The 23395-nt window shown below is 38.3% G+C and overlaps 1 non-coding gene across 1 annotated transcript; it reads right to left on the bottom strand.

The window, feature by feature from the left end:
* Window positions 1–3257: 3257 nt before the first annotated feature.
* On the bottom strand, window positions 3258–3364 carry LOC141715730 (small nucleolar RNA R71). The gene has a single exon (XR_012572482.1). It is a non-coding gene; the product is annotated as a small nucleolar RNA R71 (small nucleolar RNA).
* Between the last annotated feature and the right edge of the window lie 20031 nt (window positions 3365–23395).

Here is a 23395-nt window from a genome sequence, read left to right as displayed (position 1 = left end):
TGGAGCACAAATAGATTGTGAACAGAAGAGGGTGAAGATAAGAGTGCAAAATGGAAAAGAAGTAGTGTTTAGAGGGCAACGACAGACCCAAAAATTTCTGACCATGCTACAGGCAAAGAGATTGTTAAAGAAAGGTAACGAGGTCTATTTGGCTTATGTGGTAGATACCAAGAAGGAAGTTCATAACATACACCACATACCCATAGTGAACAAATTCGAGGATGTGTTTCCAGAGAATTTACCAGGGTTTCCACCCGACAGGGAAATAGAATTCACTATAGAATTAGCACCAGGAATGACATCAGTGTCCAAGGCCCCTTATAGGCTAGCCCTAGTTGAGATGAATGAATAAGCTTCTCAACTGCAAGAATTATTAGATAATGGAATGATAAGACCCAGTGTGTCGCCATGGGGAGCGCCAGTACTGTTTGTAAAGAAAAAGGACGACAATATGAGACTATGCATAAACTATCGAGAATTGAATAAGCTGAATATTAAGAATAGGTACCCTCTCCCTAGGATTGATGACCATTCGACCAACTCAAGGGAGATGTGCACTTTTCCAAAATAGATTTGAGAACAGGGTATCACCAGTTAAAAATCAAACCTGAGGATATACCGAAGACTGCTTTTCGCACTAGGTATGGACACTATGAGTTCTTAGTCATATCGTTTGGGCTAACCAATGCACCCGCAGCGTTCATGGATTTGATGAACAGAGTGTTCAAAAAGTACCTAGATATATGTGTGACAGTTTTTATAAATGATATTCTAATCTACTCAAAGGCAGAGCAAGAACATGCAGACCATTTGAGGATAGTCTTAGAAATCTTGAGGAACGAGAAACTATATGCCAAGTTCTCGAAATGCGAGTTTTGGTTAAGGGAAGTTCAGTTATTACTTCTTAGGGCATGTGCTGAGTAGCAAAGGAGTTTTAGTTGACCCAGCCAAGATAGAGGAGGTGTCCAATTGGGAAAGACCAACTACCCAACAGAGGTTAGGAGTTTTGTGGGTTTAGCGGGATATTACCGAAGATTCGTGCAAGACTTTGCTAAGGTAGCCGACCCACTAACTAGACTTACCCGGAAGACAGAAAAGTTTGTATGGACAGAGAAATGTGAGGAAAGATTTCAGGAACTAAAAAGGAGACTGGTGTCAGCACCAGTGCTCGCTCTTCCCGATGGAAAGGGGGAGTTTATGATATACAGCGACGTATCGCATAAAGGACTAGGATGTGTGCTGATAAGTGACATTTTATACCACTTAGAACGTCTTATAATGACTTGAATTGATGTCTTGAAATCAAGTATTTTGTGTATTCGATGCATTTTTCTAGTGTTTTTGAATTACAGGGTATAACTTGCTTAGCTAGGGAGATTTCATCATAATAAGCCTAGGGAAGTACTTGAAATCAATTGCGGGGAGTTGTGCGAAGAAATCAGCAAATTCAGAAGCAAAAAGTGGAATTTTCCAGAAAGCATGCAGGTGGGCAGAGCAGGCGACTTCCTGGGGAGCAGGCGCCCGCGTGGGATTAGAGGCGGTCGCCTGGGGTCGGAATTTCAAATTCGGATTTTTTAATTTAAGTTCTATTGGGCTTCTGAGACTGCTATTTCTTGTGGACTCTTATATAAATAATCTTGGGAGATGTTTTCACAACAAGTAAGGAGCAAGTAATAAGGAGAGAAGATTAAGAAGACCGTTTTAGCACGCAATAATGAAGAAGAAGAAGCATACGTTATCTTGTGATTCTTTTAATTCATTGTAACAGTGGATGCTAGTTTTCTTTACTCTTTGAACCTTAATACTCTTGTGACGTACTCTGTTTTTATTAAGTATTTTTGTTAGTTTATATCATTGTGTTAATATCATGTCTTCATATGAACCCATGATGACAATGAGTTCTATTAGGGGCTAATTGTGATCATGTGATCGTAGCGGATTTACTATGGATTTCTTTAGTTAATTGTTTAATACCTTGATATGTGATGATTATATGATATCTAGCATAGGTTGTGCTTATTCATCTTATGTGTGTCGCGAACATATAAGATAGCCTGTTAATCTCTTGTGAAGTGACAGTGAATCTTGAGATTTAGAACTTGCCCTGTGTAATCATAATGAATAACTTGTGCTTAAATCATTATGTTGTCAAATTCTGTAGACATATAGGGTCTCAACATAATTGATTCCTATTCAACTTCTATCTTAATTGTGGATGCTTGGTAGAATGGTATTCGTACAACGAAAGTTGGCATTTATCAATTTCGTGTTGTTCGATTAATATCATCACCATTACATGCTAAGGGTAATAACAATAACTATTGAATGAAGTATTAATGAAGTTATGATCTCATGTGTGTTTAATATTGTTAATTCAAGTGTTAATTTAAGTGTTTAATTCTCGTAGTTAATATTAGTTAATAAACCTTAAGTGTTATTGTCTTGACATTGAAGAGTAATCATACATTGATGAGTAAGTGTTAACTAAATATAATTAGTCTGAGTCTCTGTGGGAACAAACTAGAAATCATTCTATATTACTTGCGATCGCGTATACTTGCGTGTATTTTAGCGCATGCTTTGTGCCCTAATAAGTTTTTGGCGCAGCTGCCGGGGACTCGGTGTTAATTTGTTTAGTTTATGTACTTTCCATCAGTGGTCATTAGGACTCATTGATTAAGACTTGTTACTTACTGTTTTCGGTTGTGTTTCAGGTACTCTAACGAGCTTTTATGCAAACACGTTCTCGCACTCGCAAGAGGACTCTAGATACGGGTGAGGAGACAGATTCAGCTCTTGACATTCCGGAGAAGTTAGATTTTGAAGATTCGGATAAAGAGAGTGAAAAGAAAGAACCTGTAACAATGGGTGATCGTATAGTTCCGGCAGATCCAGCTCTTATGGACTTTTCTCGGCCTAAAATTGATGACATTCAGTCAAGCATCATTCATCTGGCTATTCATGCCAATACTTTTAAAATCAAGTTGGGCACTATTTAGATGGTGAAGAATTCTGTTTCTTTCGGAGATGCTGCGATTGAAGATCCCAACATGCACATTAGGAATTTTGTCGAGATCTGCAGTACTTTCAGATATAATGGTGTTACTGATGAGGCTATCAAGCTGAGGCTTTTCCAATTCTCTCTGAGGGATAAAGCTAAGGACTGGTTACATTCTTTACCAGCTGGGTCCATCACTACTTGGGAAGATCTTGCGCAAAAGTTTCTAGTGAAGTTCTATCCAATGGCCAAGACTATAGTTATGAGGAGTGCTCTTACTCAGTTTGCGCAGCAACCAACAGAATCTTTGTGTGAAGCTTGGGAGCGCTATAAGGAGATGTTGAGAAAGTGTCCACATCATGGTATGCCTGACTGGATGGTGATCACTGTTTTTTATAATGGTTTGGGGGCCCAATCTCGGCCCATGCTCGATGCAGCTTTTGGAGGCGCCTTGTGGGCCAAAAGCTATACTGAGGTCTATAATCTCATTAAAACTATGGCTGCAAACGAGTATCAAAATCCAACTCAAAGGATGATGCCTGGGAAGGTAGCAGGTATTCTGAAAGTTGATGCAGCTACAGCTATTGCAGCGCAGCTCTAAGCGCTGTCTATGAAGGTCGATTCTTTAGCCAACTATGGAGTCAATCAAATAGCTATTGTCTGTGAGCTTTGTGCAGGCTCTCATGCTACGGATCAGTGTTCTCTTGTAAATGAATCTGTTCAGTATGTGAATAATTTTCAGCGACCGCAGCAGCATGTGCCAGCTACTTATCATCCTAATAACAAAAATCATCCCAATTTCAGCTGGAGCAACAATCAGAATGCTCTCCAGCAACCATATCAACAAGCTGTAAGTAAACAGTTTAATCCACCTAGATTCCAGCAACCTCAGTAATATGCTCAAAGGCAATCATATCCTCAACAAGGAGGTGCTGCTCCACCTTCTAGTGCTGATTTTGAGGAGCTAAAGCTGTTGTGTAAAAGTCAGGTTGTCTCTATTAAGACTTTGGAGAATGAAATTGGTCAAATAGCCAATGTCTTGCCTAATCGTCAACCTGGCATACTTCCCAGCGATACTGAAGTACCAGGCAGGAAGGAAGCTAAAGAGCAAGTCAAAGTTGTCACTTTAAGGTCTGGAAAAGTTGTTGAAGCTGAAAAAGCAAAAGATGGAGAAGCTGAAGTTGTAGATGAAGAAGAAAATCAAAAGGAGAAAGAGGCGGAACCAAGGAAGACTACTGTTGAACACACTTTGCCTGAGGGTAATACAGGGGAGAAACAACTCTATCCTCCACCACCTTTTCCTAAGAGATTGCAAAAACAAAAGATGGATAAGCAATTTGGTAAGTTTCTGGAGGAGTTCAAGAAACTTCACATCAACATACCTTTCGCTGAGGCTCTAGAGCAAATGCCTAGTTATGCGAAATTCATGAAAGGTATTCTTTCAAGGAAGGTGAAACTGGATGATCTTGATACCATTGCTCCGATGGAAGAATGCAGTGTTGTGCTGTAACAAAAGTTACCTCCAAAGCTTAAAGATCCAGGTAGCTTCACCATTCCTTACACCATTGGCAAGTTGTCATTCGACAAGTGCCTTTGCGATTTGGGAGCAAGCATCAATCTGATGCCGTTGTCTATCTTCAAAAAGCTGAATTTTCCTGATCCAAAACGCACCTACATGTCTCTACAATTGGCTGATCGTTCTATTACATACCCACGAGGCATCGTGGAGGACGTTCTAGTAAAGGTAGACAAGCTCATCTTTCCTGCAGATTTTGTCATTCTGGATTTCGAGGAAGATATGAAGATTCCCATAATCTTGGGAAGACTCTTCTTGGCTACAGGCCGTACTTTGATAGATATATAAAAGGGTGAACTTACTATGAGGGTGTAAGATCAGGATGTGACATTCAATGTGTTTAATGTGATGAAATTCCCTACGGAAGATGAGGAGTGCTTCAAGATTGATTTGGTTGATTCTGCAGTTATTTCAGAACTTGATCATGTGCTAAGGTCTGATGCCTTAAAAAAAGCCTTAATGGGGGAATTTGATAGTGATGATGAGGAAGACAATGAGCAGTTACAATATCTAAATGATTCTCCTTGGAAACGAAAGCTAGACATGCCATTTGAATCTCTTGGTAATACTGATCTCAAGAATGCTGAGGGAAAACTCAAACCATCTATTGAGGAAACACATACATTGGAGCTTAAACCATTGTCTGAACACTTGAGGTATGCCTTTTTAGGTGATGCATCTACTTTTCCTGTTATTATTCCATCTGACCTTTCAGGTAGTGATGAGGACAAGCTCTTGAGGATTTTAAGAGAATTCAAATTGGCCATCGGATGGACTATAGCAGATATTAAAGGGATCAGCCCTTCGTACTGCATGCATAAAATTCTGCTAGAGGAAGGTAGCAAGCCGACTGTTGAGCAACAGAGAAGGCTTAATCCTATAATAAAAGAAATGGTGAAGAAAGAAATTCTAAAGTGGATGGATGCAGGAATCATATATCATATTTCTGACAGTTCTTGGGTGAGCCCCGTGCATTGTGTACCTAATAAAGGAGATATTACTGTGGTCACAAATGAGAAGAACGAGCTCATCCCCACTCGAACAGTCACAGGATGGAGAGTATGCATGGACTATAGGAAGTTGAATCACTTCCCTCTTCCATTTATTGATCAGATGCTTGACAGGTTGGCTGGTCATGAGTATTATTGTCTTCAGGATGGCTATTCGGGCTACAATCAGATTTGTATTGCACCAGAAGATCAAGAGAAGACTACTTTCACTTATCCATTTGGCATGTTTGCTTTCCACAGAGTTTTTTTTGGCTTATGTGGTGCACCTGCCACTTTTCAGAGATGCATGATGGCCATATTCTCTGATATGATTGGAAATAATGTCGAAGTGTTAATGGATGACTTCTCCGTCTTTGGACATTCGTATGATGAATGCTTGAATAATCTCCGTTTGGTGCTCAAAAGGTGCGTGGAAACTAATTTGGTGCTCAACTGGGAAAAATGTCACTTCATGGTGCAACAAGGCATCATTCTTGGGCATAAGGTCTCTAGCAAAGGCCTTGAGGTGGATAAAGCCAAGGTGGGAGTCATTGAAAATCTTCCGCCACCTATTTCTGTGAAAGAAATCCGTAGTTTTCTTGGTCATGCGGGTTTTTATTGGCATTTCATTAAGGACTTCTCTAAGATATCTAAGCCGATGTGCAACTTGCTCGAGAAAGATGTGCCTTTCAAATTTGATAATGAAGGCTTGACAGCATTCGAGACTCTCAAGAAGAGTTTAATAACTGCACCAGTCATTACGACACCTGATTGGACAGAACCTTTTGAGATGATGTGCGATGCAAGTGATTAAGCGGTGGGAGCAGTTCTTTGGCAGCGCAAGAATAATATCTTTCATGTGGTCTACTATGCGAGTAAGACGCTAAATGGAGCTCAAATGATGTACACCACTATTGAGAATGAGCTCTTGGCTATAGTTTTTGGTTCCGAAAAATTTCGATCTTATCTACTTGGGACAAAGGTGACAGTATTCACTGATCACGCTGCCATTCGCTATCTGGTCTCAAAGAAAGATTCGAAGCCTAGACTTATTCGTTGGATGCTCTTGCTACGGGAATTTGAGTTAGAGATCAAGGATTGAAAAGGTACTGAAAATCAAGTAGCTGACCATCTCTCTAGATTGGAGAATCCCGATTCTACTTCACATGATAAGAGATTGATCAACGAATCTTTTCCGGATGAGCAGTTGTTAGCAGTTCAAGAGGAAGAGCCATGGTTCGTAGACATTGTGAACTATCTTGTCAGCAATATAATGCCTCCTAATATGAATGCGGCTCAAAAGGAGCAGTTTCTGCATGAGGTGAAGTGGTACATGTAGGATGAACCATATTTGTTTAGACAAGGAGATGACCAGATGATTAGGAGATGTATCCTATTCTGTGAGATGGAGGGGATATTACGAGACTGTCATTCCACAGTTTATGGTGGACATTATGGTGGTGAAAAGACAGCAGCTCATATTTTTCAAGCAGGGTTTTTCTGGCCTACATTGTTTAAGGATGCACATCAATTCGTTTTAAGGTGTGATCGTTGCCAAAGAGTTGGGAATCTTACTAGAAAGGACGAGATGTTTTTAAATGTGATGCTTGAAGTTGAGGTCTTCGATGTTTGGGGAATCGATTTCATGGGACCATTTATCTCGTCCTGCAATAATCAGTACATCTTGGTGGCAGTCGATTATGTCTCGAAATGGGTAGAAGTCAAGGCTCTACCGACTAATGATGCAAAGGTAGTGTTGAGTTTTCTTCATAAGCAGATATTCACAAGGTTTGGAATGCCGCGAGTTATCATAATTGACGAAGGGTCGCATTTCTGCAATCGTAAGTTCACTTCTATGATGCAATGCTACAATTTGAATCATCGCATCGCTACTGCCTATCATCTTCAAACTAATGGTCAAGCTGAAGTGTCTAATAGGGAGATCAAGCACATTCTAGAGAAAGTTGTTTGTCCGTCAAGGAAATATTGGTCTTTGAAGCTCGATGAAGCTATTTGGGCTTATAGAACAGCATACAAGACTCCACTTGGGATGTCCCCGTTTCAACTTGTCTATGGTAAGGGATGTCATTTACCTGCGGAGCTTGAACATAAGGCTTATTGGGCATTGAAGAAGTTAAATCTTGATCTAGATACGGCTGGGAAGAAGTGAATGCTTCAGTTAAATGAACTTGATGAATTTCAACTTCAAGCATACGGAAATAATAAAATGTACAAGGAATAAGTAAAAAGATGGCACGATAGGAAGCTATCTCCTAAGTCATTTGTGTCGGGGCAACAAGTTCTTCTATTCAACTCTCGTCTCCGACTTTTTCCTGGAAAGTTGAAATCAAGGTGGTCTGGACCATTTATCGTCAAAACTGTGTTTCCACATGGAGCGGTGGAGATTTTTGAGAACGATCTGGGTCAAGCATTCAAAGTAAATGGTCAGAGATTGAAGCACTATTATGGGGATACGGAAAACCGGGAAGTGATTAGTGCCATTTTATTGTCAACTTGATCGCACTACTCTACGTCAAGCTAATGACGTAAAAGAAGCGCTTCTTGGGAGGCAACCCAAGATATGAGACCATAGGACACCTTAGAATTTAGTAGTCTATCCAAAAACCCAAAAAAATCAAAAAAATGAGGGCAAGAATTTTTTTTGCAAGAACCTTGCAGGCGCCCGCCTGCTGGTTCCAGGCGGCCGCGTGCTGGCAGGCGCCCACCCGCCTGCGGACCTGGACCGAGAAAAATCAGTTTTAGCCTATAAAAAAACAGCAAAACACAAAAACACAAAAACAAAACCACAGCACCATAAACCCCATTAACCCACGATTTCCTTCTATAAATCAACCACAAACCCCACTCCTAATCTAATTATAACCCTAATCTTACCCTATATATATACGCAACCTCTCCATACACATTCATTATACTTTCAACTTACAACTCTCTCCTACACACAAAACACAACTCTACAACTCTTATTCTCAGTTTCAATGACACCAAAGAGATCTCAAACTGTAGATAGCAGCAGCACCATTTCGACTGCTGATTCTTCAAGGAGTACTGCTGCGAGGCCCCGATTGGTGGATAGGGCTGCTGATGAGGAGTATGCTAGGCTTCTGACTAAGCTGATTATGAAGGAGAGGGGGTTTTTTCCATTGGGGGGATGGTGAGTTGTTGCCGATGGTTGCAGAGAAGGGTTGGATTGCTTTTTACGAGTCTGCTAAGGCAGTCCCGATGAGTGTTATTCGTGAGTTCTATACGAATGCCAAGGCTGACAAAAATGGGTTTCCTGTTATTCTTGGGCTTACTGTTGATTATCAGCATGCGTTGATTCGCTGTGTTATTTGGCAGCACAAAGGAAGCCCCAGGAGGAGAATTGGAATGAAAAGGCCCCTGAGGATTTTGACTCAAATTTGATTATTGCTACTCTCTGTCAGCCGGGCACGGCATGGAAGTTTAAGAGGGGATCCAACGAGTATCATTCTTTTCCAGCTGTTGCGATGAACATGTATGCTCGTGCATGGAATGCCATTATTTGTGCTAATATTTTGCCTTCTTCGCATGCACATGAGGTTAGAGTTGAGAGAACCAGGTTGTTGTGGGGGATTTTGAATGAGGAGTATTATGTGGACCTTGGTGAGTTCATCTACCAAGGGATTTTGAAGTTTTTGAGGGGGATGTTGCAGTACAATATCCCGTATGCCTCTATTGTCATGAAGTTGTGTAAAGGAGTTGGAGCCCATTGGCCTTCTTATGAGCAGCTGCAGATGCCGGCCGCTCCTATTGATTCATCGATGCTGAATGCGATGCAGGAGTGAACGGGTGGAGAGCCCGAGGAGCATGGTTTGGGATATCATCTCCCAGGAGGACGTTTAACAACCGGTCCTTCTATGGCTAGGCCCAGTCAGGCTCATGGTGAGGTAGGTTCTTCTAGAGCCCAGGGAGGAGATGGTTCAGGGTTGGCTGATGTCCAGTACAGGAGGCTTTCCCGGAGGATGGATGCGATGTATAAGTCGCAGAGTAGGTTTGTGTAGGAGCTCACCCTAGTGCTTGGGTCTGCTTTCAGAGGCCTTGGAGCTGACATCCAGTGGCCCCTTTTGGCGACGACTCTACTTATCCACCTCCTGACACTCCACCCTCTAAGGGTGAAGATGATGATTCTTCTGAGTAGGTATACCCTATGTTCCTTTCTATTACCTTCACCGGGGACAGTGAAGATTCTAAGTTTGGGGGTGGTAGTTAAGGAACATATTTGTGTGTATATCATGTAGTTACATATTCATGATAGTTAGTTTATATAGTTGTATATTTTTTGCCATATAGTTTTTTTTATTTTATAGTTTTATCATGTCATTTAGCTCATGCATATACCATGATCCCATTGTGTTGCTTTACCGATTGATATGTGATATTGATGCGAGTGTAGTGACAATGTTAGAGTGATGTTGAATCTTGGTAGGTTGGCATGCATGCTAGAAATACTTGTAATTTCATTAAGTCTTAAAGTATGCTAAAGGACTAGATTGTTGTCATGATTTGATGGTTTTTGAGGTTAATCTATTGCTTATGCTTAGAATGTATGATAGACTCTTAATGATAAAAGGCATAAAAAGATAAAATTGGAGTAAAAATCGGAATTCATTGCTAGTTGTGGCTAGGCGTCAAATGGCTAGTAGCTGGCTCATATTGTATGCGAGTAGTCTAGGGTTGAGCAAGATGGAGCGAAACGCACTTGCTCAGAAATTGAAAAAAAAGAAAGAAAAAAGAAAGAAAAAAGAAAAAAAAGGGAAAAGAAAAAAATTATGGTTTAATGCATAATTGATCACGAGTGAGCTCTTTGGTATTCGAGTTATGAAGTTCTTAAGGGACTTTGTGCCTAGTGACCTAAGGCTTTTATAGTCTGGGATCCGCTAACCTAACGCTCGCTAAATGGATACCATTGCATAAGTCTTTTGTGGACCTCACACATTGCACGATCAAATAAGCATTTATTTATTGTTTTGAATAAAAGCGTGATTCCGTAATAAGCTCCAGTGATCTTGAAGTGTTATAAGTCATTTTGTGTCTAGATTATATTCTTCGTATAATCTTGTGATTTCCTTGAGGATAATTGAGTTATGATGATTTATCTAGTTTCGAAGCATATCTGTTAAGCATTCGCACACACCATGTTTCTAGTTGTATGATCGCTTGCATGATTTGATTGATCTTTAGTCGCCTAATTGCATTTGTTGAGATGTCATGTGTTGGTTGGTTTAGTCATCGCGATGGGGATCGCTGTATTCATGTAGTTTGCATTCATGCATGTTTTTATTTTGTTTTGAGTCTGTGACGCTTGAGGACAAGCATCAATTTATGTTTGGGGGTGTGATAAGTGGCATTTTATACCACTTAGAACGTCTTATAATGACTTGAATTGATGCCTTGAAATTAAGTATTTTGTGTATTTGATGCGTTTTTCTAGTGTTTTTCCATTTCAGGGTATAACTTGCTTAGCTAAGGAGATTTCATCATAATAAGCCTAGGGAAGTACTTGGAATCAGTTGTGGGGAGTTGTGCAAAGAAATCAGCAAATTCAGAAGCAAAAAGTGGAATTTTCCAGAAAGTATGCATGCACCCGCCTGGAAAAGCAGGCGACCGCCTGGGGAGCAGGCGCCCGCGTGGGATTGGAGGCGGCCGCCTGGGGTCGGAATTTCAGATTCTCGATTTTCTAATTTAAATTCTATTGGGCTTCTGAGACTGCTGTTTCTTGTGGACTCTTATATAAGTAATCTTGGGAGACGTTTTCACAACAAGCAAGGAGCAAGTAACAAGGAGAGAAGATTAAGAAGACCGTTTTAGCACGCAATAATGAAGAAGAGGAAGCATACGTTATCTTGTGATTCTTTTAATTCGTTGTAACAGTGGATGCTAGTTTTCTTTACTCTTTGAACCTTAATACTCTTGTGACGTACTCTATTTTTAGTAAGTATTTTTTTTAGTTTATATCATTGTGTTAATATCATGTCTTCATATGAACCCATGGTGACAATGAGTTCTATTATGGGCTAATTGTGATCATGGGATCGTAGTGGATTTACTATAGATTTCTTTAGTTAATTGTTTAATACCTTGGTATGTGATGATTGTATGATATCTACCATAGGTTGTGCTTATTCGTTTTATGTGCGTCGCGAACATATAAGATAGCCTGTTAATCTCTTGTGAAGCGACAGTGAATCTTGAGATTTAGAACTTGATGTGCTAGCATAGGTTCAAGTATTGTATGCATAATTAGTGGGTAACTTTAACCGTTTTACTTGCCCTGTGTAATCATAATGAATAACTTGTGCTTAAATCGTTATGTTGTCAAATTCTGTAGACATATAGGGTCTTAACATAATTAATGCCTATTCAACTTCTATCTTAATTGTGGAAGCTTGGTAGAATGGTATTCGTACAATGAAAGTTGGCGTTTATCAGTTTCGTGTTGTTCGATTAATATCATCACCATTACATGCTAAGGGTAATAACAATAACTATTGAATGAAGTATAAATGAAGTTATGATCTCATGTGTGTTTAATATTGTTAATTTAAGTGTTAATTTAAGTGTTTAATTCTCGTAGTTAATATTAGTTAATCAACCTTAAATGTTATTGTCTTGACATTGAAGAGAAATCATACATTGGTGAGTAAGTGTTAACTAAATATAATTAGTCCGAGTCTCTGTGGGAATGAACTAGAAATCATTCTGTAACACCCCCAGATCCGGGGTCGGGGATCCGGGTCGTCACGGTCTTTCTTTCCACGATATCACTTCACTTAATTAATAAAAATAACCTTATGCTGTGACCCCACACTAACACACACCACAACCCGTTATAGTCTCAGAGATGAAATAGAAATAAGTACAAGTCTTTGAATCCACAATTTAAAGTTATTACAACCCAAAATGATTACTTGATAAATTTACAGTTAATTGCCATTATCTGCCACAAGTTATAATTATACATAATTGATTCTCAAATGTAGATGGTCTGATCTACAATAGATCTACCTCTGCAGCTATAGCAGCTACAACATCATCGGGAAGACGCGGGACGCTTCCCACGCGCTTGCGCTGGGTCTGCTGGAGTCTGGCCATCTTTCCTAACTGTTGTTGTGTGATGAAGAAATAAAGCAAGAGTGAGCCTGACAGCTCGCAAGATAATACGTAGTGATAACAATAATATAAGTATCTAAATGGATACTTACTAGAATCTTTTATCAAGTGTAAGATAATTACTTACTAGATATAAGTAAAAACAAGGGATGAAGTTACCAAATACTTCCCTACACTTATATCATTTATAAAGCTACTTGAACTACCACTGTTCAAAGTATAATGAGCTTTTAACAGTTCATCACATAGATGAGACTACAAGACCAGATTTGAATAGATTAACTCTTTAAAATATTATTAAAGGAAATGAAGTTATGACATACTTCATTAAGTTCTGATATATATATTCATATATATCTCCCATACATTTCCTGAAAACCTCTGTCATGTAAAGTATGAACAGAATTGCAATATCCAATAAATTTGGAAAGGAAAAGAATTTTGGCATAAACCAGATATCTTGCTGATCAGGCAAAGATACCCATAAGTAACCTTTTCTACTAGTAGATGGACGAATTCCCCACTGGTCATCACCCTGGTCGTAATAGGACCTTATGCTGGACTGCCACTCAGCCACTTATGCATTTGATGGACTCCCACTGAGCCACTTACACTATCATGGACGCCCACTGAGCCCATGTTACTTATGCCGACTCAATAGATGGACTTACTTCCCGAACGTTGGGTAAGTAATCAATTAATTTACCAAAACTGCAACCGTGTTGCGAATATAAAATACACCACATAGCTGGATCCCTCTGGTTTTGAGCGAGTATTTAAATCCCCTTAAAAAGGAAGATCTTAAATATAAAAATGAGTTTTGGGATCCGCTCCAACTTTTAAAAATCATTTTGAAGACTCGTAAACACTTTAAAGAGTGTTTGGAGTAAAGCTGATTTAATGAAGTAAATCAGTCCCCAGAATATTTAGAAAATGACTGAATATTATTATTAAAATAATATTCCCATAAAGAATAATCTTTATAAAAATAATTGAAGTAGAAGTATTAAAACTTATACTTGAAACGAGTATTAAATAACCAAAGATATACTTATCTGAAAGTACTATCTTTATTTGAATAATCGAAAATAAGTTTGATTATTGACACCTTATTCTTTAATAAAATAAAGAATATACCTCAGCAAATAATCGGAGTCATAGATCCTCAAATGAATATTCAAATAATATTCATTAAATCATATAAACTGAGTCATAAGCCCTCGAATGAATATTCAAATAATATTTAGATAATAAAATAAAAGGAGTCATAAGTCCTCGAATGAATATTCAAAATAATATTCATTTAATATAAAGGAGTCATACGCCTTCGAATAATATTCAAAATAATATTCAATAATAAAATAAAGTTAAAGTTATCGAATAAACCTTATTCGATTAATAGTTTTGAAACTATGACCATATATATATATAAGTATATATATATATATATATATTTATATCCATATATACAAAATCTACTCGGGATCCTCGACTCCCGGTTTTAGAAAATATTTTCACCTTTGGGTTCCTGTACTAAGGGTATATGCAAATTACAGTTATCCTCTAGCATAGGTATTATCAACTGAATCAACAGATATATATGGAAAGAATGCGAAACAGGCATGCATATATATATATATACCATAGCAGCATGCTTCAATATATTGCAACATTTGCTAATTAACCAACATGCATCTGTCGCAAGATAATGCAAATACATATATTCGTCACAACAACAGTTATAACGGGTAGAAAACTTGTCTGAGCGACTGGGGGTTACGAATGGCTCGGGACGAGTCTGGTAACCTATAAACAACAAGTAAGTTGGAATTAAACCAAAGGTCACTTGTAAATCTATTCTTTAACTAACTTAGACTCTAACGCTTGTTTTGCGCTTACTGATTCGCTTAAGTCACTCGGGTGCCCTCGGCTCCACCATTTTTAATAATTTAACCTTTATGAGTTTTAAGGCGATTCCTTCGCGAGTGTCTTACCAACTGCCTAACACACTTACCATAAATGTTTCATACATTAATTAACCCTTTTTGGTCTTTAACCTATGTTTCAAAGTAAGGCGAGGGGAAAAGTTTCGTTCGCGAAACGCCGTTACTTAAAACGGTCGTTTCTCCTAAACCGTGCATCGGAATCGAACGAACTACATATCAAAACGAAGCTCGTAACATGAGCTATCTAAACATGGCAATGGTCAAAATCTAGCAGGGGGTTCTCGGGTCCTAATGTTATGAACAAAAGAAGTCTAAAGTAAATCGGACATTACGACGGCTATGTTTACGCGATTTCCCAATTTTAAACCAATTCAAAACAACCACAATTCAACCACATATCATTCATACAACCAACATCCATCCATACCATACTACAACAGCCCCAACAATTCAATATTTCCAATTCATACTTATTTCTCAATTATGAACTAAGAGTTTACTTAAGTTCATTAACTAATAACCAAGATTTCTAACTCCAAAAATATCACAAAATCAACCAATCTCTAAACACACAATAATCATGCCTCTCACCAACTAAACTACTCATAACAAGCTCTAAACATGATTACACACCCATTACACTAACCCATCATCTAAACATTAGGAAATCTAAACAACAAAACTTAAAACTAACCTCCTACAAGCTTGTTCTTTCAAAGAAATCAAGAACACAAAAATTAATTTCAAGAAAGTACTATTCACCATCTTCTTGAATGATTTATAGGAAATGCTAGGAAAGGATTTTGAAGCTAAGATTTCTAGGAAGTATGTAACTTAACTAGGAGAAGCTAGGATAATTACCTTGTAAAATGGCAAGTGGAGGAGCTTGGACTTCCCAATTCTTAAGAAAGAAGCCGAGAGCTTCATGAAGAAATGGAAGGTTTGGTGTTTTGTGATTTGTTTTGCTTGGTTGGTTGCTTTTTGTCTTGTTTTTTGGTTAATTCCCTTTGTAGCCTTGACTTTATGTGGTTAATATTCCACCACATTTCCTTCCCTCTTCTGTCATGCTTGCATCATCCTCATGATGTCATCCTCCCCTCCTTGTCCTCTTCTCATTGGTTGGGTGACATCATCCTCTCTAATCCCTTTGATTAACTTCCTAATTGTTTGCCTAATGACCGCTGATCTGTTATACGGTTCGCTTAACTTTCGTTTTCGTTTATCGTTTGAGGGATCATACCCGGGATCTTATTACTTAGGTTCCCTTAACCTTTCTCAATACATTATATTCCTTTTTATGATCCTCTCTTATAATCCTTTAATTTAAATCCTTTTTATTTTGTTACCTTTTTCTCAATTCTTTCCGTATCTAGTGGATTTCCGGGAAAAATCAAAGTGTTCGGAAATTGGATTCTGACGATCTTTACATACACTTATATACCACATAGAGTACTAATAATATCCCAGAAGATCAATAACAGAACCCCTACGTAGTGTGGCATGAAAAGTTTTCTCATTCAGTAAAAACACTATTCATAAGGGTTTCAAAAATTTTCCAAAAATTGGGGTTATTACAGTCTCCCCTCCTTAAAAGGATTCCGTCCCGGAATCAGATAGAAATGAATAGGGATACCTTCTTAGTATTGCACTTTCTAACTCTCAAGTCAATTTTTCCCACATTATGGTTCTACCATCAAATTCTTACTAGTTTGATAACCCTTCTCCTAAGCACTTGTTCCTTCTTAATCTATACCCTTCCTGGTTGCTCCATATAGGTTACATCTGGTTGCATGTCTATGCGCTCCTATGCCCCTATTTATCTGGCATCCGAATTACACTTCCTTAACACTGATACGTGAAACACGTTATGACTTGCTACATGTTCTGGGGTAAGGCTAGCTCATATGCTAACTTCCCAATACTTTTTAATATATCCAAGGGTCCAACAATTGGTGGACTTAGCTTTCCTTTCTTTCCGAATCTCATTAATTCTTTTCAAGGGAATACTTTTAACAATACAAGGTTGCCTCTTTCCTATTCTTTGTCCTTTCGTGTCAAATCGACATACTTCTTATGTCCTTCCTGGCTACTACCAGTCGTCCTCTGATTAGATCTATTATATCCCTGGTCCTTTGGACTACTGCGGGTCCGAGCATCTTGCGCTCTACAACTTCATCCTAACATAAGGGAGATCGACATTGTCTTCCCTCAACGATCTCATAAGGCGATACCTCAATACTGACATATGATCTATTGTCATAAGATAACTTAATCCGCGTTAAGTGATCATTCCAAATTCTTTCAAGTCTATTACACAGACTCTCATCATAGCTTCTAATCATTATAGCTTTTGCTTCTCACTACCCATCCTTTTTCCCAGTTCGTAGTCGCTACTACCTTCCGTTCCTAATATTATACTAGTTATACTTTTGCTCGCTAGCGTTCTATAACTTTTTAATAACCACGTCAACCTTAGTATCACGAATGTGTTTCCATTCCGCATACTACCACCACTTTATTACTCCTTTTTCAGTTGTTTCTATTTTCCAAAATTTGATCAATCAAATAGAAGTAAAGGAATTTGTTGAGAGATCACTATGATCATGAACACTTGTTATATCGCATAGTTAGTAAAGAATGTGGCCAACCTTTAGTACTTGACAAGCAATTAAACAACATGTGGTATCCTACTAGGCTTCTATCACAAAGATAGATAGTCATTCGGCAATACCTCCCCTTCTAGAAGGGTTGTTCTTCTTAGCTTACATGGTATGAAAAGAAGAGAAAAGAGCGAACTGAAGAGAATTGTATATATATGTAAAAAAATATTGCCATAAAATATCTGGCTTGGAATCTACCTCTGAACTATAGAGGTTTGTCATAGGAGAACAAAACATATATGTATTTATATCAACATCGAGTATTATAACATCGCATTTCACATGCTTAAATATTTGCTATTCCGTCCATCATTCTATGGACCCATGCACTTCCTCTAGCTTATACACAATTACCTTTGAAACTCCCTCGATATCGAAAATCGAACCTGGGATCTCATTCTAGACATCATCGTTACTAGAATTCTATGCTTGCATCGCAACCTTCCTCGTATAATAATACGGCTCTCTATTGATAAGAAAGAATAAATATTCAATAGGTAGATACTCTACTTAATTAGTCTATCAATGATAACTTATACACTACCACTACCCGATTAGTGGTATTCAATCTCAACATCCATTCCAATACAACTCTCACGGTTGTAATCAGCTCATTACTCGCAGAATCATTGCTGCCTTACTATGGTCCACCACTGACCTACTGTAGTCATTCATTTTCCATGAAGTCTTAATAGCTAACCATACGGAGTCCATACATCTCGTATCTAATTCTCCTAAGGAGTTAACATAACCACCAATCACAATTCATGAAGAACACTCCAAACTCTGACGTACTTTCATGACATGAAGCAGATAAAATTGCAGAAGAGTTTCAATCAAAGCAACGATAACAGGTTAATACCATTCTTAGTCATATGCCTTAAATAGAAGACTTAACTCAAAGGTTCGTTTAGTACTTTTTGAAACATGGTCCTGGATTATTCTCAAGATAGTACCTCCTAAGATAGATAGCCCATTCCTGACGATTACACGAATTAAACCTTTACCAACTACTATTATGGTTGGGTATTACACAGTCATCAGAAGGAATGTCACTCTTCCAAACCATAATACAACCTTCACAGCTTTAACCATCATCACTGTATTCTTTGGCACAAGCGCCTACAATTATCCTTTTACCGTTAAAGTGTCGGCCACCTCTTTGGCCTTTCCTGATAATAATAGTTCCTTATAATCAATGTCTTTTAACCACCTTCAACTAAATTTTCTACCTCATTTCCATCACAGCTGATGTGAAGATGTTTTCATTAAAATCTAATGAGTAAAAAAAAATCACCATTTTTTTTCCATAAGTTATTGCCTCAGTCTTTAGAGGTTAATCACTGTCACGACTGACTCTCAATTATACTTAGAACATCTTTTATCTTGGGCCCTAATTGCCCTGAATAATTTCGACCTTTACTGGTTCGATTCATACTTTCTCGTGGTTTAACACGTGCCCCACTTGGCATCATAATAATTACGTCATATTTCCTTTATCAACATTTCTATTCTTGAGAATTTTGAATATTACCTTTCTCCTTATAAAACCTCTAAGGTTATCCTTCAATCGTTCCTCCTGTATTCCTTAGATACAGGGCATATCAAAATACCATTTACTACTACTAGAGCCATAGTCTATATACTTCTGAAAAATTTCTCCACTGATTCTTAAAGGTTGTTGTTACCTTAACCCTTTCCCAATCATACTGTCACAACTCATACTGTCCCTATTAAGGGTGACATGCCAACCTTTATGCAGTCCCCTAGGATTCATTTTAAGTTACCAATGTTCTATCCTTAATTCCACCTTTAAAAGGTACCTGCATCCTTCCACGGATAAATGAAGTCATATATCCTTGATAGATTATCTTATTCATCATTCCCACCTCGATAGTCTATACCTAACTTCATAATAGCATCCTTATTCAAATTGAGGTCAATCCATATGGCCTCCAAAAGATAACAATGGTCATCCGCTTTTCTTTCCTGATTTGGTAATGATAACATGGAGGTTTTGAAAGATATTGGTCATGTTCAACGTGAACTTCTTCTTAATAATTCCTTATTTACTTTTGTTGTTTATCTCAACAGTCACCTCAATGTTGGGATATCTTTCATACCTGGCGTCTCCCTTTCTGGGTATCAAGCCACCGGTCTTACACTTCACATTCTTGAAGGTCACTTCCTTCATCCAATTTTCCTAATTTCTTACTTCCTTGTCTCCTCAGTCTATCCACGTCTCATTATTTATCCTTCGAACTGTTTCAAGGTTTCCTCGAATCCTCCCGACTTACAGGGGATAAAATATATGTATCTCTTATGCCTTCAACCATCAATTTTAACTCATGGTGAATCACCCTCATCCTGACGAATGCATACTTTTCTATTTCTATTGCTACGAGTCTTTAGGGTTTCCTCATACCCAACTCCCTTATCATACCTCAAACTCTATTGCCTTTATATTCCTTTCCACTTCAGTTTCTTTTTATTTTCCTTTCTCTTGTCATTATTTCATGAACCAACACAACATAAGCATTGATTTCAAACATCCCGTCATTCTGGATTCGTGTCCTCAGAACAAATCTTGATAACTTTTACAACTTAGATTCATAATTCATCATACTCGTCTGCCTTTGTTCTGGCTCTAAAGCTTTTACACTATCTCCATAACCTTGGGAATTACTTTCCCGAAAACAATTGACTGAACTTAAATCAGTTTATTATAATCTCTTGATCTGTGCCTTCCTTGGTCTTTCACCAGCAGGTGGTCTCTCTCTTAGGAGGGTAAGTGACAAAAACAGTCTTTTGTGGTTCATCAATCATTTAGAATCTCAAATGATTCCTATATTTCCTTTAGCCAGGCTCTTGCCTCGACTGGGTCACCTTGTTCCCTGGAACTCTGAGAGCTTAGCAACTTAAACGTCTTGAAAGAATTTCTCACCGCATTGTTTCCTCAAGGTGGTGGTTGGGGATAATAGTCTAAGTTCTGTCTAGACAGGTCCATGAATTGCTGTATAGGAGTACCGTCTCGGGTCTCCTTTCCTTACTCGACTTTCTGTTTCCTTAGTATGAAATGTTTCATCCTACCCCCCATAATTGGGGTCATCTTTTAATTTACAATCCTCATTTTCCACTTCATTATGTTATGGGTTCCTTCTATCTTGATGGCGACCACCCTGACTATCACGTTCAGGGTTTTCATCTAAGATTTCATCTTTAGGCTCTTGAACATTTGGAACCCAAATTCTGTAGGAATACCTCATTATTCCTTTATCATCTTTCTCGGTATTAATCTTTTATCTAATTGTTGGCTCTCTGCCTTCATTCATCACTTTTTCTGGCACAATATGCTCTTTTCCAATAATTCAGTCTCTATTGCAATCTCAAACAGCTTTTCGGTACCGGCTCCGGTTACCTTCACTACTATTTCCAAAATCTCTTATAAACTCTCCCAAAGGCATTATCATCTTGAGTCTCTCCTTTTTACTAAGGGCATCAGCCACCACATTGGCTTTCCCCGAATGATAAAGAATCTCCCAATCATTATTCTTGATTAGCTCTAACTGCCTCCTCTGGCATATGTTGAGCTCTTTCTACGTGAAAATGTACTAGAGCACTTATGGCTGAGGTAATTCTCGCACTTCTCTCCATACAAGTAGTTCCTCCAATCTTTAGGGTAAAACTATTGCCACGAGCCTAAGCTCATGGGCGGGGATATCGAATTTCATATTACCTTAATTGTCTTGACATGTACGCGATTACCTTACCGTGCTGCATAAGCACGCACCCTAAGCCCTTGTGCGAAGCGTCACTACACTTCACAAAATCTCCTTTTCCATCCGGCAACGCCAGCATAGGGGCCATCACCAACCTCTGCTTCAGTTCTTGAAAGCTGTTCTCGCATTTCTCTGTCCATTCGAACTTCTCAGTCTTACGAGTAAGCCGCGTTAAAGGGGCTACTATCTTTACAAACTTGAACGAACCTCCGGTAGTGACCGGCCAATCCTACCTCTGGTAGTCGACCTAACCATGGTCATCAATTCATCAGTGGTCCTTTATCCAATCTTGTCAGGATCCTCCATGGGATCCTCCTCAACAACTATCCCTTCTAGGACAACATCCTCAACCGCTACATCCTCAATATCAACATCATCCGGTCCTGCATTAGGACACTCTATCGGATCCACAATCCGATCTCCAATAAGTAATAAAACATCATCGCGTTGTTACTCCTCAACCTCAGGGTTCGGTGTCCCGCTACCATATACGATAACGAACTATGCTCCTATCACGATATTTATAAGGGTTCCCATAAGGGTTTTAACTGTCAGTACTACGTTAGGTAGTCCGACTATGAACTTGGCAAGAGTTCTTATTATCTTAGTGAACTTATTATCTTAACGTCCCATCATCTCTGAGGTTTATAACGCTTAGCTCTGATACCATTTCTGTAACACCCCCAGATCCGGGGTCGGGGATCCGGGTCGTCACGGTCTTTCTTTCCACGATATCACTTCACTTAATTAATAAAAATAACCTTATGCTGTGACCCCACACTAACACACACCACAACCCGTTATAGTCTCAGAGATGAAATAGAAATAAGTACAAGTCTTTGAATCCACAATTTAAAGTTATTACAACCCAAAATGATTACTTGATAAATTTACAGTTAATTGCCATTATCTGCCACAAGTTATAATTATACATAATTGATTCTCAAATGTAGATGGTCTGATCTACAATAGATCTACCTCTGCAGCTATAGCAGCTACAACATCATCGGGAAGACGCGGGACGCTTCCCACGCGCTTGCGCTGGGTCTGCTGGAGTCTGGCCATCTTTCCTAACTGTTGTTGTGTGATGAAGAAATAAAGCAAGAGTGAGCCTGATAGCTCGCAAGATAATACGTAGTGATAACAATAATATAAGTATCTAAATGGATACTTACTAGAATCTTTTATCAAGTGTAAGATAATTACTTACTAGATATAAGTAAAAACAAGGGATGAAGTTACCAAATACTTCCCTACACTTATATCATTTATAAAGCTACTTGAACTACCACTGTTCAAAGTATAATGAGCTTTCAACAGTTCATCACATAGATGAGACTACAAGACCAGATTTGAATAGATTAACTCTTTAAAATATTATTAAAGGAAATGAAGTTATGACATACTTCATTAAGTTCTGATATATATATATTCATATATATCTCCCATACATTTCCTGAAAACCTCTGTCATGTAAAGTATGAACAGAATTGCAATATCCAATAAATTTGGAAAGGAAAAGAATTTTGGCATAAACCAGATATCTTGCTGATCAGGCAAAGATACCCATAAGTAACCTTTTCTACTAGTAGATGGACGAATTCCCCACTGGTCATCACCCTGGTCGTAATAGGACCTTATGCTGGACTGCCACTCAGCCACTTATGCATTTGATGGACTCCCACTGAGCCGCTTACACTATCATGGACGCCCACTGAGCCCATGTTACTTATGCCGACTCAATAGATGGACTTACTTCCCGAACGTTGGGTAAGTAATCAATTAATTTACCAAAACTGCAACCGTGTTGCGAATATAAAATACACCACATAGCTGGATCCCTCTGGTTTTGAGCGAGTATTTAAATCCCCTTAAAAAGGAAGATCTTAAATATAAAATGAGTTTTGGGATCCGCTCCAACTTTTAAAAATCATTTTGAAGACTCGTAAATACTTTAAAGAGTGTTTGGAGTAAAGCTGATTTAATGAAGTAAATCAGTCCCCAGAATATTTAGAAAATGACTGAATATTATTATTTAAATAATATTCCCATAAAGAATAATCTTTATAAAAATAATTGAAGTAGAAGTATTAAAACTTATACTTGAAACGAGTATTAAATAACCAAAGATATACTTATATGAAAGTACTATCTTTATTTGAATAATCGAAAATAAGTTTGATTATTGACACCTTATTCTTTAATAAAATAAAGAATATACCTCAGCAAATAATCGGAGTCATAGATCCTCAAATGAATATTCAAATAATATTCATTAAATCATATAAACTAAGT

Source organism: Apium graveolens, chromosome 3 (genome assembly GCF_009905375.1).
Source record: "Apium graveolens cultivar Ventura chromosome 3, ASM990537v1, whole genome shotgun sequence".
NCBI lineage: Eukaryota > Viridiplantae > Streptophyta > Magnoliopsida > Apiales > Apiaceae > Apium > Apium graveolens.
Note: the sequence above shows the minus strand (reverse complement) of the source record. Positions and strands in the feature narration are given on the sequence as shown.